This window comes from Vulpes vulpes, chromosome 7 (genome assembly GCF_048418805.1).
Source record: "Vulpes vulpes isolate BD-2025 chromosome 7, VulVul3, whole genome shotgun sequence".
NCBI classification, from domain to species: Eukaryota; Metazoa; Chordata; class Mammalia; order Carnivora; family Canidae; genus Vulpes; species Vulpes vulpes.
This window is the reverse complement of record NC_132786.1, coordinates 55,887,129-55,903,973: the sequence shown is the minus strand read 5'-3', so window position 1 is coordinate 55,903,973 and position 16,845 is coordinate 55,887,129. Positions and strand designations below refer to the sequence as shown.

General features: G+C 38.1%; 1 pseudogene; it reads right to left on the bottom strand.

The window, feature by feature from the left end:
• Positions 1 to 14,424: 14,424 nt before the first annotated feature.
• On the bottom strand, positions 14,425 to 15,773 carry LOC140599540 (DNA (cytosine-5)-methyltransferase 1 pseudogene; annotated as a pseudogene).
• Positions 15,774 to 16,845: the final 1,072 nt, after the last annotated feature.

Genomic DNA, 16,845 nt, shown 5'->3' with positions numbered 1-16,845 from the left:
CTCAGAAGTGGAAAGAATTGTTCTTGGGAGTTAGCAGCCATTGGTTAGGTAGTTTGGCTATTGGGGGAAAATCATGAAGGACTAGTAGGGGGCAGACTCATGGAAGGTTTCAGTGAGAAATTCAGCTCTTCATGGTCTCTCCCAAACCAAGAGAAACATAAAAAATTACATTGGCAAAGAAGTAGGCAAACTTCTAAGGTGACCCCTAGTGATCTGTGCCCCTGGTATTCACACTTTTATAGAACTCCTTCTTGAGCGTGGCTGGATCTAGTGACCAGTTTGTAACATACGAAACACAATGACACTCCTGAAAAGTCACAAATGTAATTAAGTTACAATGGGTGTCATTTACATCTCTGTAACACTCCCTTGCTGATTCTCTTTTGATTTCATATCTGGCTCAAGTGGGTGAAACCAGCTGCCATGTTGGAGAAAAGCCCTGCAGTGCAAACAAAGATGCTAGATCTGACTCCTCCCTACAACTGCTGAGACACCTTGTGAGTTGTTTCTGCCACAGTGGAAATTTGAGAGGACTTTGCTCTGGTTGATACTTCAAATGTGAGGGCAAAGAGGATGAAGAGGATTACTGATGAGGATGAAGATGAAGAGGATGGATGCTAAAAGGATGAAGCTAAGCCAGGCCCTGATTCCCAACTTCCAGAAACAGAATATAAGGGGGTCATTTTAAGATGCTAAGTTTTAGGGTGATTTGTTACAAAGTAGATAATAGATACAAGCAATTATTTAAAGAAGAAAAGATTATTACAAACAACTTTATACCAATTCACGGGACAACTTAGTTAATAGAAAAAATTCATAGAACCAAAGATATTTTATAATATTTGGTCACACCCCACATAGGAAAAGAAAAAGATGAATAATGTAAGTACTAGAGAGATTTCTTCAGTGGTTAGGAATATTTACATTAATGATATGTCACATACAATTTAAACTGATATGAAAACATCACTGAAATAATCTCAAGGTATTGGGCTATTTTTGAACAAAAAACTCTATACTGCCGAAGAACAGTTTACTACTAAGTTTTATAAATCAAGACAATGTATTTTACCTTTCTCTTCTACAATACTAATTTTATAATGAATTGATAAATATATTTCTAGACCATTAACATTATAATTGAGGGTTTTCTATTACATAATAAATTTGGAATTGCCTATTGAAATCATCATTTATAAATCTGTCTAGCACCATTTAAAAATTAAGAAATATACCACATTTTTAATTATAGTAGGTGGTTCAGGTATTTCTGAAGAGCTTTCTATGTTTAATAATGATCAGAGCATTTCAACTAAAGCAACACAGAAAAATGTTTTGAACCGATTTATGTACCTCATGTAAAATGGGATTTTCCAAGACTATCCAAATTATTCTGAGGAATAACTGTCACTTTCATTATCCTTAAAGAATATGAACAGATTTAAGGCTCAGATAAGGAAAGAATAGTATAGTCATTTTGTCCCAAGTATTGATAATTATGTATGAATTTCTACTAAATTAAAGATTAATAGAAACAAAATATACACTGGAGAATAGAATTCAGAGAATAGTCTCTGAAAAGAGACTTTATGCACAATAAAGAATTTAAAAGATTTTGCAGAAACATATATACTTTAAAATCTTACTGTAAATAAAGGTGCAAAGAGATTTATTTGAGGAGTGTTTTACTTAGTGAACAAACTTGAAACAGACTTCAAACCTGAAACTGGCATGAAACTCAGAATCATGAAGTTACAGAGGGACTTATAAAGTGAAAAGTGAGGAAGTCGTTTACCCCTTCACAGTGGTTGGTTCTTAACAGTGGATTTCCCAGATGGCAGAGGGATTGGTTAAAAATAATTAAACCATTTTAGGTAGATGACTCATTCTGTGATTATCAGAGGCACTTGCAGAAAATAACCTAAGTTTTGTTTATATTCATGAAAAACAGCTAGATAAAATTTGACTTAAGTGGCTTCATGGTTTTGTCTGCTTGGAGAAACTTCAGAAAGGGTCTTCATTTTAACAACAGAAGCAATATACTTTAAGAATATTAAAAGGGATTTTTTCCTCTTTATTACTCTAATCCAATGGTTCTCAAGTAGGAGTGTTTTTGCTCCAAGGGACATTTGGCAATGACTGGAGACATTTTAGCTGTCACAATTAGGGGTTGTGACTGGTGGCATGAGGTGGGCAGAGACCCGTTTATTATGCTATCGGCTTGGTATTTGCTTTTGACTTTCTCAAAAGGCACCTGACCTTATCTTCTCATCTCAATTCCCATTCATACTCTCTATTAATTAATGATATCAAGTCCCTCCCAACTGAACATTCAGAAAACATGGAGTTATTTCTCACATTTCCCAAATGCTATTTATCAAGGTGCATGTGGGGGAAAGGTTGGGGTTGGAGGCAGAGGATCAAGAAGCAGAAAGTGTGGGCTGGGGGGAAAGTAGGGTGGTGACATGAAGATCACAGGCACCATTTTCAACTTCAACACACTACAAAAGCCACATGGAGCCAGATAGACCAGGTCAACCTTGTCAATCATAATACATGTAAATGATGGGCACTACAATGAAAAGACAGAGCTTGTTAGATTAGATAAAAAGGCATGTCATAACTTTTTCCTGCTTGGAAAAAAAAAAAAAAAACAGTCTTAGTATTAGTATCTAAGTAGGTAAAAAGTCAAAGGACAGACATGATAAACCATTCTAAACTCATCAAAATCAACCTGCTATAACTACATAAATAAGCAAAGTAGATTCCAGAAGAATATAACCCAAAAGGTCGGTCTTTTCATAAATTAGTCAATTCATCAAAATGTAAAAATCCTAAACTTTATGTACATAACAGATCTTCAAAATACACAATACAAAAAAACTGATAGAACTGCAAAGAGAAATAGACACTTCCACAACTATAGTTGAATTTTAATAGCACTCCCTGAGCAACTGACAGAAAATCTTTGACTGTACTGTAGACTTGAATAACATCTCAATAACACATCAACTTAACCTGCCCAAATTGATGATTTTAGAGCAATCTACTCAGCAGCAGAATATCTGCATTCTTTTTAAGCACATGGAACATCTACTGAGATAGACCATATTCTGGACTTTAACGTAAGTCTCAAATTTTAAAAGTTTTTAATTCAGGGTGCCTGCATGGATCAGTCAGTCAAGCATCTACCTTCAGCTCAGGTCATGATCTCAGGGTCCTGGGCTGGAGGCCCCCATGCAGCTCCCTGCTCAGTGGAGAAGCTGCTTCTACCTCTCCTTCTGCCTGCTGCTCCCTGCTTATGCACATTTTCTCTCTCTCTCTTTGTATCAAATAAATAAATAAATAAAATATTTAAAGTAAATAAAAGTTTTCAATTCATATAAAATATGTTCTCTCACCACAAAATAATTACACATTATTAAGGAGCTCTGGAAAATGCTTAAGTAAATAGAAATTAAATAACAGTACTAATACTTGGGTCAAAGCAAAATCGAAGTTAGTATTTTGAACTGAATGTAAATGAAAGCACAAAACGTAACAATAAATGGAGTGCCACTGAAGCTATACATAGGAAGAAACTCCAAAAATGAAATTATATTAGAAAAAATTCCAAATTCATGACCTCAAGTTTCATTTTAAGCAACTAGAAAAATAGCAAATCAAACTCAAAATAAATAGAGAAAAGGAAATATTAATGATCAGAGCAGATACATTTTTACAAATATAGAACAAAAGCCATGTGTTCCAAACTGGCTCTTAGAGAATCTGTTATAACTCTAGTCAAACTGGCCAGGAACAAAGGAAAGATTAGATTCAACTACCAAGGTTAAAGGAAAATGTAACTACAGATCATGTTCTACAAAAATTGAGAACAAAGAGAATATTATGAATAATTGTGTGCCAATATATTCAACTCCAATGACTTGACACTGACAAATTCCTTCAAAAACAAAAAAACTTGAAGAGCTGTGTTACAGAATATGAGTTTGTAATTTAAAAAACCTTTTCCTCAAGGAAAGTGATAGGCCCATAAGATTTCAACTGGTGATTCTATAAAACCTAAGTGGAAAAATATGGAATGAATGCCTCCCAATATGTTTTATAGGTCCAAAACTAGATATTATAAAGGAAACTATTCACCATTACTCCTCCTGAATACAGAAGTAAAAATTATATATATAATCAAATTTTAAAAAATTAAATGTTTTTAAAAATATCCATCATTGGGACACATGGGTGGTGACTCAGTCAGGTAAGCACCCAACTCTTGATTTCATTTTGTTTTTCGTTTTTTGTTTTTTCAAATCTTGATTTCAGCTGAGGTCATAATCTTGGGGTCGTGAGATCAAGCCCCACATCAGGCTCTGCACTGGGCTTGGAGCCTGCTTAAGATTCTCTCTCTCCCTCTACTCCTCCTTGTCACTCCCCTGCACTCTCATGCTTTCTTTCCAAACACACACACACGTGCATACACACACACAAAATTATGACCAGGAACACTAGTTTGGTTTTATGTTTAAAGCTAAATCAATACTATTTACAAACTTGAAAAAAACCCAACATGATAATCTTAAACTCAGCAAAGACTTTGAAAAGATCCAATATCCATTCCTGATAAAAACTTCAAAGTAGGAATAAAAGGGAACTTATTCCACATGACAAAGGAAAGCTATAATAAATCTATAACATTATAATTAATGGTGAGAAGCTATGCTCACTTCCTAAGATCAAGAGAAAGAATTTCTAGTACTATGCCTAACTTTGAACTGAGCATTTTAAGTAGTGCATTAAGTCACTGAAACATAAACAGATTGAAAAGGAAGTAAAACTATCTTTATTTATATGTTTAATGTACATGTGTGACTATGTAGAAAATCTGGTGCCATCTATAAAAAGCTACTGCAAGTATTAAGTGGATTAATAAATGTGAAGGATAGGAAAAAAAACTGTATTTCCATATACTAGCAATGAACAATTGAAAATTGAAATTTTAGAAACAGTAGCATCCAAATTATGAGATTCTTGGGATTAATCTGACAAAAGGTATATGACTTCTACATCAAAAAACTGTAAAACATTGTTGAGATAAATTTAAAATACCGAAATAAAAACAGAAATATACAATTTTTTTTTTTTAGTCTGATAACTCAATGTTGTTAGGATGTCAACTCTCCCAAAACTAATCTATAGATGCAATGCAATCTCAATAAAAATCCCAATGGGATTTTTGTAGAAATTGACAAGGTAATTCTATAATTCATATGAAAATGCTAAAAGAATTAGAATTAGCCAAAACAATTCTAAAAAAACTAAACTGTAAAATACTATTCAGACTACAAAATCTGAAAAGTTACAGTAATGTAGAAGTAGCTTACTGGCATCAACATAGATAAGTGTATCCAGTGAAACAAGATAGGAATTCCAAAAACAGAACGATGCATATACACGAGTGATTTTTTACAAAGACTCAAATGCAATGTTTTTCACAAATATTGCTATAAAATTTGTATATTCATATGCAGAAGAATAAACTCTGCTCCCTATCTTGCACAAGACATAAAAATTAAAATGGATCCTATACTCAAGTGTAAAATCTAGAACTAAAAGATCTCTGGATGCATAGAAGGAAAAAAAAATCTTTGAAATTCAGTTTGCAAAGATTTCTTAGATACAACAATACAATAATCTATGAAAGGAGTAAATTGGTAATTTAAGTTTCATAAAAATTTTTAATTCTTTTAACTTTTATAACATAGAGTTAAATAAAATGAAAAAGCAAACCACCATCTAGGAGAAAAAAATTTCCAAGTTACATGTCTAATAAAAGAATTGTATCCAAACTACATAAAGAATGCTAACACATCAAGAATAACACAACAACCTAAAGTAAAAGTGGACATTATTTGAACAGATACTTCACCAGAGAATATACACAGATGGCAAAAAGTACATGAAAAGATATTCAACATTAGTAGTCGTTAAGCAAATATAAGTTAAATTCACAATAATATACTACACCACACCTTCTATATTGCCTAAAATTAAAACAAAACAAAACAAAAATAACAACTGACAATAGCAAGTGTTGGTAAGGATGTGGAAAGACTAGAACCCTCATACACGGGTGTCGGCATTGTAAAATGTTACAACCACTTGGTGTAACAATTTAAGAGCACTTAAAAAAAGAAGATTTCATTTATTGAGAGAGAAAGAGTGTGAGCAGGGGGAGGGGCAGAGGAAGAGGGAGAGAGAAAATCTTAAGCAGACTCCCTGCTGAGCACAGAGCCTGACACAGGGCTCAATGCATGGCTTGATCCCACGACCAAGATCAGGACTGGAGCCAAAATCAAGATTTAGCTGCTTAACCGACTGAGCCACTGAGGTGCCCCTTTAATAGCTTCTTACAAATTCAACATGCACCTACCATATAAGCCAGCTGTTCCACTTCCAGGTATTTACTAAAGAGAAAAGAACATATAACCATACAAAAATTAATACACCAAGGACCAAGTGGTGATTACAAGTTTCTTCTTTTTTTTTTTTTTTTAAGATTTTATTTATTTATTTGAAAGAGAGAGAGTGAGGAAGCAGAGGGAGAGGGACAAGCACAGACACTGTGCTGAGCCCAGAACTCGACATGGTGCTCAATCCCATGACCCTGAGATCATGACTGAGGTGAAATCAACAGTCAGACATGACCAACAGGGCCACCCAGGCACTCCTACAGAATTATTACTAATAAACGCTGAAAACCACACAAATTTTCATTCTGTGATTAGATCAACAAATTTTTCCATATATTTACATGAACGTCTACTGAGCAATAGAAAATAAACAGTTGATATACATAAGAACATGCATGAATATGGTAAAAGAAGACACACAGCATGAATCTATTTATATAGGTTTTTATAAAATGTAGCAAAGGACAGAAACAGTTCATTGGTTGCCTAGAGATGGGGAGAAGAAAGGTATTATGAAGCAGCATGAGAAATTTTGGAGGACTGTGGGTTCACTTCCTCTCTTAATTGTTTTGATTTTATCAGTGTGTACCTATGTCAAATCTTACCACATATGCTTTAAGTATATGCAATTTATCGCATATCAATTATACCTCGTAAGTACCTATAAAACTCATAGGCTATTGTTTAGGAAACTTATTCAAATATGGCTGTATTAAAGATGAACAGTAGGAAGAAATCCAAGGGATCCCTGGGTGGCGCAGCGGTTTGGCGCTTGTCTTTGGCCCAGGGCGCGATCCTGGAGACCCGGGATCGAATCCCACATCAGGCTACCGGTGCATGGAGCCTGCTTCTCCCTCTGCCTGTGTCTCTGCCTCTCTCTCTCTCTCTCTGTGACTATCATAAATAAATAAAAATAAAAAAAAAATATTAAAAAAAAAGGAAGAAATCCAAGTTATAATAGTCAGTCTTCTCTCCAGTTATACTATGGGGAAATCCATATGAAAACTGTTTTCTCATTTTTATCAGATACTGAAAAACCAGATGTAAACAAGTCTATACATTTGAAGAGGATTATTCAAATTCAAAGTAAAACCATCTTTGGAAACACTCAAAAATATTTATCAAATGACCACAAAGAAGATATGATGGCGATGTAATATAATATGGAGCAAAGGAAAAGCTACTGAGAATATTCATAATGATTTTTGAAATCATTTGAATCATTTGAAAATAAAACATAAGTACATTACAAAACTTTCACTGAACTCATGAACTCTGTCAATGTATAGATAGAGATTTCAAATTAAGGGGTTTTGAAAAAACAAGAGAAGGAAAGTTATCTACTTTGGTCCAAGAGAACTAGAAGATAGATTGCATCTTACATGCAATTTTTAAAATAAGATGTTTGAAGTTCAAATTAATCAAGCTTACCGTACAGAACTATACTGATAATAGCTATAGCAAAATCAAAATACTATCCCTTAATCCAAACCCAATATTGCTTATGTTTATCATTTGAAATGTATTCATGTTTTGGAAGAAGTTAAAGAATCTAGTAAAAGACCAAAGGCAGAGAAAGGAAGAATCCAATGACCCTAAAGATCTCATCAGAAAATAACTCTCTACACAAACTACTCACCAGATTAGTGCATGAAATGAGAGATGATGGTTTACCATTAGACAGTTTCTCTTCCTAGTGGACCAGAAGAATCTATTATATTTGCTGCTTTCATAGGAACACACTGGTCTCCTTTAACATGTAGTTTATTTTCGCTTCTCTTCTGATGATCTAACATAGTTTGGTTGAATTGACTCAACTCTTTGGCATCAGGCATTGAATGTGGTTCAAGCTTAATAGAATTACTATATCCTCTTACCTTGCTTCCTTGTTTTTGTTCTGGCTCAAAAAGGGCCAGTCGTCACCAAGATGTGTCAGGACCACTGACCCTTGCTACAATTTTTTGTTAAGAGGGTTTATATTTTTATCCCCACTGGGGTAAAGAAGTTAATATAGATCCCAGCTGCAAAAACCATAGTCCTTAACTGCCCATCTGTTAAGATGTACTCTATCTACAGCAGGAGAAAAAGTCTAAAACACAACTAAAACTGTCTCAAGATGAAGGAAAAAAAAAAAAAACCTTGATGAGATTTGAGACCTCTAGATTTAGCTACGCCTAAAGCCAAGCCAATATGATCTGGGCTTCTGACATTAACATAATAATCTTGACTAAAACACAAAATTTATGAAGTTTCCAAATGGTGCATTCAGATTCAGCTCAGACTTTATTTTTCAGGTCATGTAGAACAAGACTGGAAAAGCAATACTTATTAACTGTTCCAGTAAAGATCCATGAGTTTCAAGTAAGGAAGAAATTCTATTTTAAATGGTGAATGATTATCAACTTGGTCTGACATAATTTATTCAGAAATCTTCTGCTCTTGGCAGAGTAAGGGAAATTTCAAAGTTTGTGGAGCGCACTGGCTCCAAAGATGCTATGGCATCAAGTGGACTACATCAGAAGTAATGAATTGGCCCAAAGCTCCCTGGTTATAGTTAATTTTGGCTGCTGTCAGGCCTCCTATATTTCTACAGCTTTTTAGCGAAACTGTGAACTACCTAACAGTTTTGCAGCAAGTTTCTTTTCTGCTTAAATCAGCAGAGGAATTTTGTTGTCTGAAGCTATACTTGACATGGTAAGTGGCTATTTCTTGGGTGGCATCTTTCCCACCTTTTATGGCTTTTGTCTACATTGAGAAAGTTTCCTTTCAGATTTCTAAGAACACATACTACATACTAGACATCCAGTGTCCCCTCAGTTTTAACTTCCAGAACCTAATAATTTGTAACGATGAAGGGTTTTTCACGTTGGCCAAGTACACCCAGTTAGTTTCTCCATCATGATGTTCAAGACAGCCTTCTAAAAGACAAACCCTATCATTTTGGGGGCTGCATACTGACGGTGCAATTTTGATTGTGTTTTTCCCCTTGCTTTGCCCTTATTCTTATTTTGCTACTAACCTCCTAACTCCCGACTTTTTTTTTTTTTTTTAATACAAGCAAAACATGTCTTTTACCCATTCTTTTGCTTCTCTCAGTTGCTGTCTACCTAACTTTGGAGTATTCATAGTTTTCACTACAGTTTTTCAAAGAAATCCTGATTGTCTCTTGCCCTGGTTTTATGACCAGTGATTCCATTTAATGCCTCACTGTACAAATTCCGCTCTCTTAAGCTTTTGAAAACTCAATTTCTAGATCCTGTATTGGATTCTGAAGGCTCTTAGCAATATTTAGGTTTCAGTATGATAGGCTATCCTTGATTTCCATAGAAAGAGAAAGAAACACTCACTGTGAAATTGCCTAATATTTTTGTAATGTTACTTAATGCACATAAAAGTGAAAAAATACAGGATAACTATCAACACAACCAAGAAATTAAATATTACCAATATGGCTCAAATACCTCCTGTGTACCTCTAATTTCCAGATCACACTAAAGTTCTGCCTGCAATAAAACATTATCCTCAGTTTGTTTTATGCAATGTCCATGCACAACTATTATACTTTTAGAAGATATTTATTGAACATTAAATAGCATTGTTTCTTAAACTCTCAACTTTATGTAAATGGTATTGCATGCTACAATAGCATTTACGGTCAACATATTTGGAGGTTATTCATCTTGGAAAATCCTTGAAGATTTTGGGTTGAGAGCATGTCCTTTTGGAGAATGAGTGCTTCCATCTACCAAATGCCACACTGTGCTAACTTCTAAGGAAACATTTTTATAAATTTGAGCCCTAAATCTCTGAAGATAGTCTTTGGTTATAAACTCTCAAGTGAGTTTCTCTTCCCGAACCTCCAGCAAAGGTAAATCAGAATAATCTTCCTACTAGTCAATTTTTCTTAGTTCATCCTTCAGTAAGTGGTACAGTAAGACTAAGGTTCCCAATCAGTGTGCCATCATGTGGAATGGGTTACAGGCCAGTACCAACATCCACATCTGTTGATACCAGTGTGATTTTGTATGTATTTATTATGCTGTGGAATGGAAAGAAAGTGAGAAATCATTGCTTTAAATGACCCTAATGATGTGCAAAAAGCTCATTCCCAACTTAATACTTTGTTTAGAATTCAAGCCTCATCTTTCATTCCATATACGAATGGAATATGGAATTCCAAGATGTGGAATTAAAATGCAAGCCTTTTGATTACTAAGATTGGCAGAGGCTCCCCTGCATCTATAGCTTCAGCTGACAGCTCTGGTTTCTAGTTTCATACTGGGAGCTATTTTATAGAACATTTCTGGATGTTTGTATTAGGATGTGGAAGCCGAGCTAGTAGATAGCTTGTCTACCATGTTGCTAGAAAGAGATATTTATTTTTTATATTTCTTTCTTTTTTTTGAATTTTATTTATTTATTCATGAGAGAGACAGGCAGAGGGAGAAGTAGTCTCCATGCAGGGAGCCTGACAGGAGACTCGATCCTGGGACTCCAGGATCATGCCCTGGGCCGAAGGCAGGTGCCAAACTGCTGAGCACCCAGGGATCCCTATTTTTTATATTTCTTTTGATGATTATTCATAGACACTTTAAGCTATTAAATTTCCTTAAAGTTGAATATGGCTATTTCAAGTAACTATTGTTGCCTATTTAAATTTGCAATGTATAATACATAAATAAAGTGTGATTATTATAGCTATTGATGATCATAAATGTGTTACAGTCCCTGTTTTATTCAATTCAATAATATTTAATTTGTAAGGTCAATAATATATATGTATGTTGTAAGATCTGGGTATAAGCAATTGTGTAAAAGTAGAAAAAAAAATTAAGTTCTCTGAATATGCCAGAAGAGACCCTGGGATGTCTTAGGCTTTTCTTTCCAATTGCCAAGATAAATCATCTTATCAATTGGTGATAAATTGATCTCTCATCATCTGTTGGTTGATCTGAAAGCATTTTCCTGAGAAAGTGGAAGCTATTCTCTCTTTGAAACACGTTCAGCACCACAAATGAAAGGAGATGGATTCCCACTCATTAATTCTAATGAGGATTAATCTCTACCACTGTTACTACACAGTGTCCATGTCAAGAAGATCGCTACTTATGAGCTGCCACTGCCAGAGGTACCAAACCAGATTCCCCACAGAGGAAAACTATGAAAAATCTGATCATAAACCTAAATCTTTCCAGAAAAAAATGTGGTATAGAAACAATTCAATTAGGCCAGGAGCAGTTACAGGATGATGACTGAAATCAAGAAGGGCAGGTCTGGCAAGTTCTCAGTGATACAGCATGTGTGTGATTCTAGAATAGGTACAGCGTAGGAGTTGGTGAAGCAAGCAAGTGAAAACGCTGAGAGAGAGGGGACTATCCGGGAAAAAAAATCTCCACAAAGCTATCTCTGCTTTAGAGCAGATATCTTGTCGAGGACACCTCCAAGTGAAGAATTATATTCCCTGTACTGGCAGTTCAGAAGTATTAGATCTTTAACCTGATTTAGGTGTTTAGCAGATTAAGCTTTCACAAGGAAGACAGCAAACTAAAAATAGATCTGTTTGTGCCTATCCTTCAACAAATGCACAACTGCTGAAATTGCTGTACATTTATAGTGAATCTTGAAATTGAGTATTGTAGATCTTCCAACATATTTCTAAATTCTTTTGGTTATTTTTGATAATTTTTATTACTTCATTTTAGAATCAGTTTGTCAATGTCTTCAAAAAATATTGCTGGGCTATGGATATAGATTTTACTGAAACTGGGGATCAATTCAGGGAGAATTAAAATGTTCAGGATATTGTCTTTCAAGCCATGAATATGGGTATCTCTCCATCTATATATACCTTACTTTTTCAGCAATATTTTGTTGTACAACTCTTGAACATATTCTCTTAAATGTACCCCTAAGCACTTTGTCATTTGGTGATAAATGGCTTTTTTTTTTAATTTTAGTTTCCAGTGGTTTGCTGATACCATTGAGATTTCCATATTGACCTTTTATCCTACAGACTTTTTACTTTCCCTAGCAACATTTCTGTGTGTGTGTATATATATGTGTAATGGCAGCATTTTGTACTCAGGAGATCATGTCACTTGCAAATGGATACATTTTAATTTCTTTCTGATGTCAATGCATTTTTCTTTGTGTTGCCTCTATTACAACAGCTGGGGCCATTGGGACAATGCAAATATAAGGAACAAAAGGAAAATCTTTGCCTTGTTCTTACAGGGAGGGCATTTAGTTTTTCACTATGAAGTACAATGCAAACTTAGGTTTTTCCATGTAAGTCCTTTATATCATGTTGAAGATTTTTCCTTCTAGTGCTATATTGAGAATTTATCAAGGATGATTGAGTTTTGATACCTATTACCTCTGCATTTACTAAGGTGAGTAACATTGATTTTCAAATTGGCCAAATTCGCATTCCTGGGATAAACCCCAATTTGTCTTTTCTTTCCATTGCAGGATCAGATTTGCTAAATAAAATGTTCAAAATTTTTATGTCTATGTGCTTGAGAGGCAATGGTCTGTAGTCTTCCTTTGTTGTACAGTCTTAACTCTTGTTTCAGTATCAGGCTAATGCTGACCTCCAAAAAGAAATTAGAATGGGTTCTACCATATTGTGTGTGTGCCTGTGTATGTTTATGGAGTTGATAATATTCCTTTCATTATGGAGCTGAACTACTCAGAAGTTCTCTTGTGAATAGGTCTGTGATAAATAAATAATAAAAATCCATACAAAATTTTCTAGATGCCTGGGTGGCTCAGTGGTTGAGTGTCTGCCTTCGGCTCAGGACATGATCCTGGGGTCCTAGGATTGAGTCGCACATCGGGCTCTCTGTGAGGATCCTGCTTCTCCCTCTGCCTGTGTCTCTGCCTCTCTCTGTGTCTTTCATGAATAATAATAATAATTAATCATAATAATACATCTCCATAAAATGCAGTAAGATCAGGTAACTTCACCTTATAGTGAGATAAACTAGTTTAATGCCTTTCTGGAAATTTGGCTAGTCCACCTAAGTTTTTAGTAAAGTTGCCACAAATTTGTATATAATGTTTCTTGTTACTTAAGCACACGGATTAGCAAGCTTTCTATAGACTGCCAGATAATTTTACGCTTTGTGCACCCTAATTCTTTTACAACTACTCAACTCTGCTATTGCAGGGCAAAGGCCCTGCACGGCCTTGAAGTCCACCACCATCGCCTCGTCACTCCAGTAAAGCAGGTTTATGTCCGCATGGTAACTTGCTGGGGTAGACTTGTGTGTGTTTTCTGGCCTGTAGAATTTTCTGCTCCTTGAATGTATTTCCCAAATCTGTCAATTTCTTAAGTCATGTCTCTGCCTTTTGGGTCATCATCCACATCTGAAGAAAATAGTAGAAATTGTGTCCTCCTGAGAGACTAAGAGGTTCTCTAATTCTCTCCAACCTTGGTGAAGGCTTTGATGGCACGGGCGAGGATGGCCCCCTGCACGTCCGCGGGCACCGCCTGCAGGCTCACTGCGCAGTGCAGCACGCACAGGATGGTCTGGTGTTGGCCCTTGTCTAACAGAGACAGCGCTTCTGCGGCATCTGCACGGCTGCCAACCAGCGTGTCCACGTCCTCGTTGGTGATCACAGGCTCCTTCAGCTGCTCCCCCCAGGACCACATTAGACTGCACAGGACAAAAGGGTCCCTTTCGCCGCATATCCTTTCCCATGCAGAGACTGGCCAGGGCGGTGGCACAGCATTCCCCACCTGCCGGTGCTCAGCTAGGATGTTGCCAAATAGCCGGTGGGTATCCCGGAAGCCCTAGGAAGGGGCACACTCCTGCTTGCTCAGAGGCGGTCCTGCTTGCCCACGGGCTCAGGGTTGGTGACGGTCGCGCTGAAGAAGCCATCCCACATCTGTGCCTGTTCCCATGGGGGGCAAGCGCCAGGGGGGAGGGTGTTGAACCTTGTAGCCGCCGAGTCACAGGCTCTGCCCACTTCCATGCAAGAGCAGACCCCGCGGACGGCCCCAGTGCTGCTGCAGCTGTGTCTCTGGTCGTGGTACGTGTACCGCAGCCTCCGGGCCGTGGTGCCCTCGGGGAGTGCACCCCAGTATTCGGCAGGTCACGCCAGTCTGAGCCTGGGGCCAGAGGGATGTGCCGCATGCGGGCGGCCACCAAGGCACTCCTGTCCTTACGGATGTGATCCCTGGGGACGGGCTGGTACCGGGAGCCCCAGAGCTGCCTCTGGAACCTGGACTGAGGCTCCCCGACGTACAGGATCTCGAGTCCCGAAGCTCCATCCGGACCTCAGGGAGGTCAGACACCGTGTCCCGCACTGTGATGGTTCGGAACGGGCCCGAGCTGAACCTGGTTACGTTACTGCCAAACCTTCTGTCATCCACCACGACACTCAGCTGGCAGGCCCGGGGCGCGAACACGCGCCGCGGCCCTGGGGACAAGGGAAGCTTCTCCGGGTGCCGCAGCCAGGATGATGGCCCGCCTCCGAGTCTGGGCCGCGCCACCTGACCGCCTGCGACACGCCAGAGGCCCGCTGACAGCCCATGCGGACGAGGCGGGGGACACTGAGCCTCAGGACCACGCAGCGCTGGAAGGAAACAGGATTCCGGACGTTCTCCGAGAGGAAGCAGCGGGGCGGCAGTAGTCACAGTAGCTGAGAAAGGAAACCACCAGGGAGTTCTTGAACTTGGAGGAGGTTCGAGAGGTGACGCGGCTCATGCCCCTAAACCCTTGGCAGGGCGGCCCACCGCGCCGCGTCCCCACCTCTCCGGCCGAGGCAGCTTCTGCCCACGGGAGCTGGCTGCCGCCCCAGCCAGGGCAAGCTTCGCAGCACGTTGCAGTCCTCCGTGAACACCGGGGATCCAGGGTTGTTGGGCCGAAACGCCTGGGCCGCAGGGGCCCACAGTGCTTCTGAGCCGCCTGCTTGGAGGAACCCTTCCACCACCCCACAGCCAGAAAACGCATCCGAGGTCCGAAGCTTCGGAAGTTTGATTTCTGTCTCCGGTTCACTTGGCTCGCACATTTGAGACTTTGCCTTGCCCTTCCCTTTACCCTTGCCTTTCCCTTTATTTCCAGGGCTACGGGCATGGTTTGGAGGATCTTTGAAGAGGATCTTTGAAGCTTTTGTTCTTGGCATTATAGGCCTCAAGGCAGTAGAAGCGGTCTGGGCCCCCTGATGAGAAGCCCTGGAGGCACCCAGGCAGGTCGTGCCCATACCCCGCAGTACAGCGGCAAGGCAGCGACAGGCAACACGAACATAAATGGGTGCGGCTGTGCTCCAATACACTAGAGAACAAGCTGCAGGCTGCATTAAGCCAAATGCTACTTAGCTTGCTGACTTTTGTTTTAAATATCAATAGCAACTCTGATGTTATTAGTAATTTTGACTATTGATCTTCTCAAAGGGTCAGTTTGGGGTTTCTTTAATCATTTAGTTTTTGTTTTGCATTTTGATCTTTACTATTTCCTTCCTTCTGTTCGTCTAGTGTCTAGTCCATTCTGCGTGCTTTAATTTCTTATGGTTCAAATTGACACCACTGGTTCACTCTTTCTTCTGTTTTAATATAATCTAATGCTATAAATATCCCTGTAAGCACCACTTTACCTGCATCCCAGAAGTTGCCATGTGTATCTTATTTAGTTTAACACATTTTTAAAAGTCCTTTTAAGTTTTTATGACCAATGACTCTTTGAAGAGTATCCTATGTTATTTCCCTCACTTTGGTGCTTTTATGATTATCTTTGTATTTTTGATTTCTAGTGTATTTCGAAGATGTTCAGGGAATAAACTCATTTTTTATTACTTTTACAATTTAGACCTACGGTATAGCTCAGAACACATTCTTACTTTCTATTTTATTCAAATGTAGATGACAACAATGTTACATTAGTTTCAAGTAATATTAGCTAGTTTGGTGAATGTCCATTCTATCGACTTTGAAAAAAGTGTTTTCTGCTATTTGGCAGATTATTCTATAAGCCTTATATAGGTGCAGTTACTTTAAGATTCCACCCCCCCCCCCCCATATTTTGGGAGTTACTGTCTCTGTATGAATTGCAAAGTGCTGAATTCCTTACTTGTGACTGAATTGTCTGGTTCTTTATAATTCTTTTTTTTTTAAGATTTATTTATTTATGAGGGACACAGAGAGAGAGAGAGAGAGAGAGGCAGAAACATAGAGGGAGAAACAGACTCCCTGTGGGGAGCCTGATGTGGGACTTGATCCCAGGATCCCAGGATCATGACCTGAGCCAAAGGCAGACGCTAAACCACTGAGCCACCCAGGCATACCTGGTTCTTCATAATTCTATTAGATTTTCTCCTCAGACTTAACTGCATATACAGTTAAGGTTTTTTTGTGTCTTCTTTGTAATTGACAATT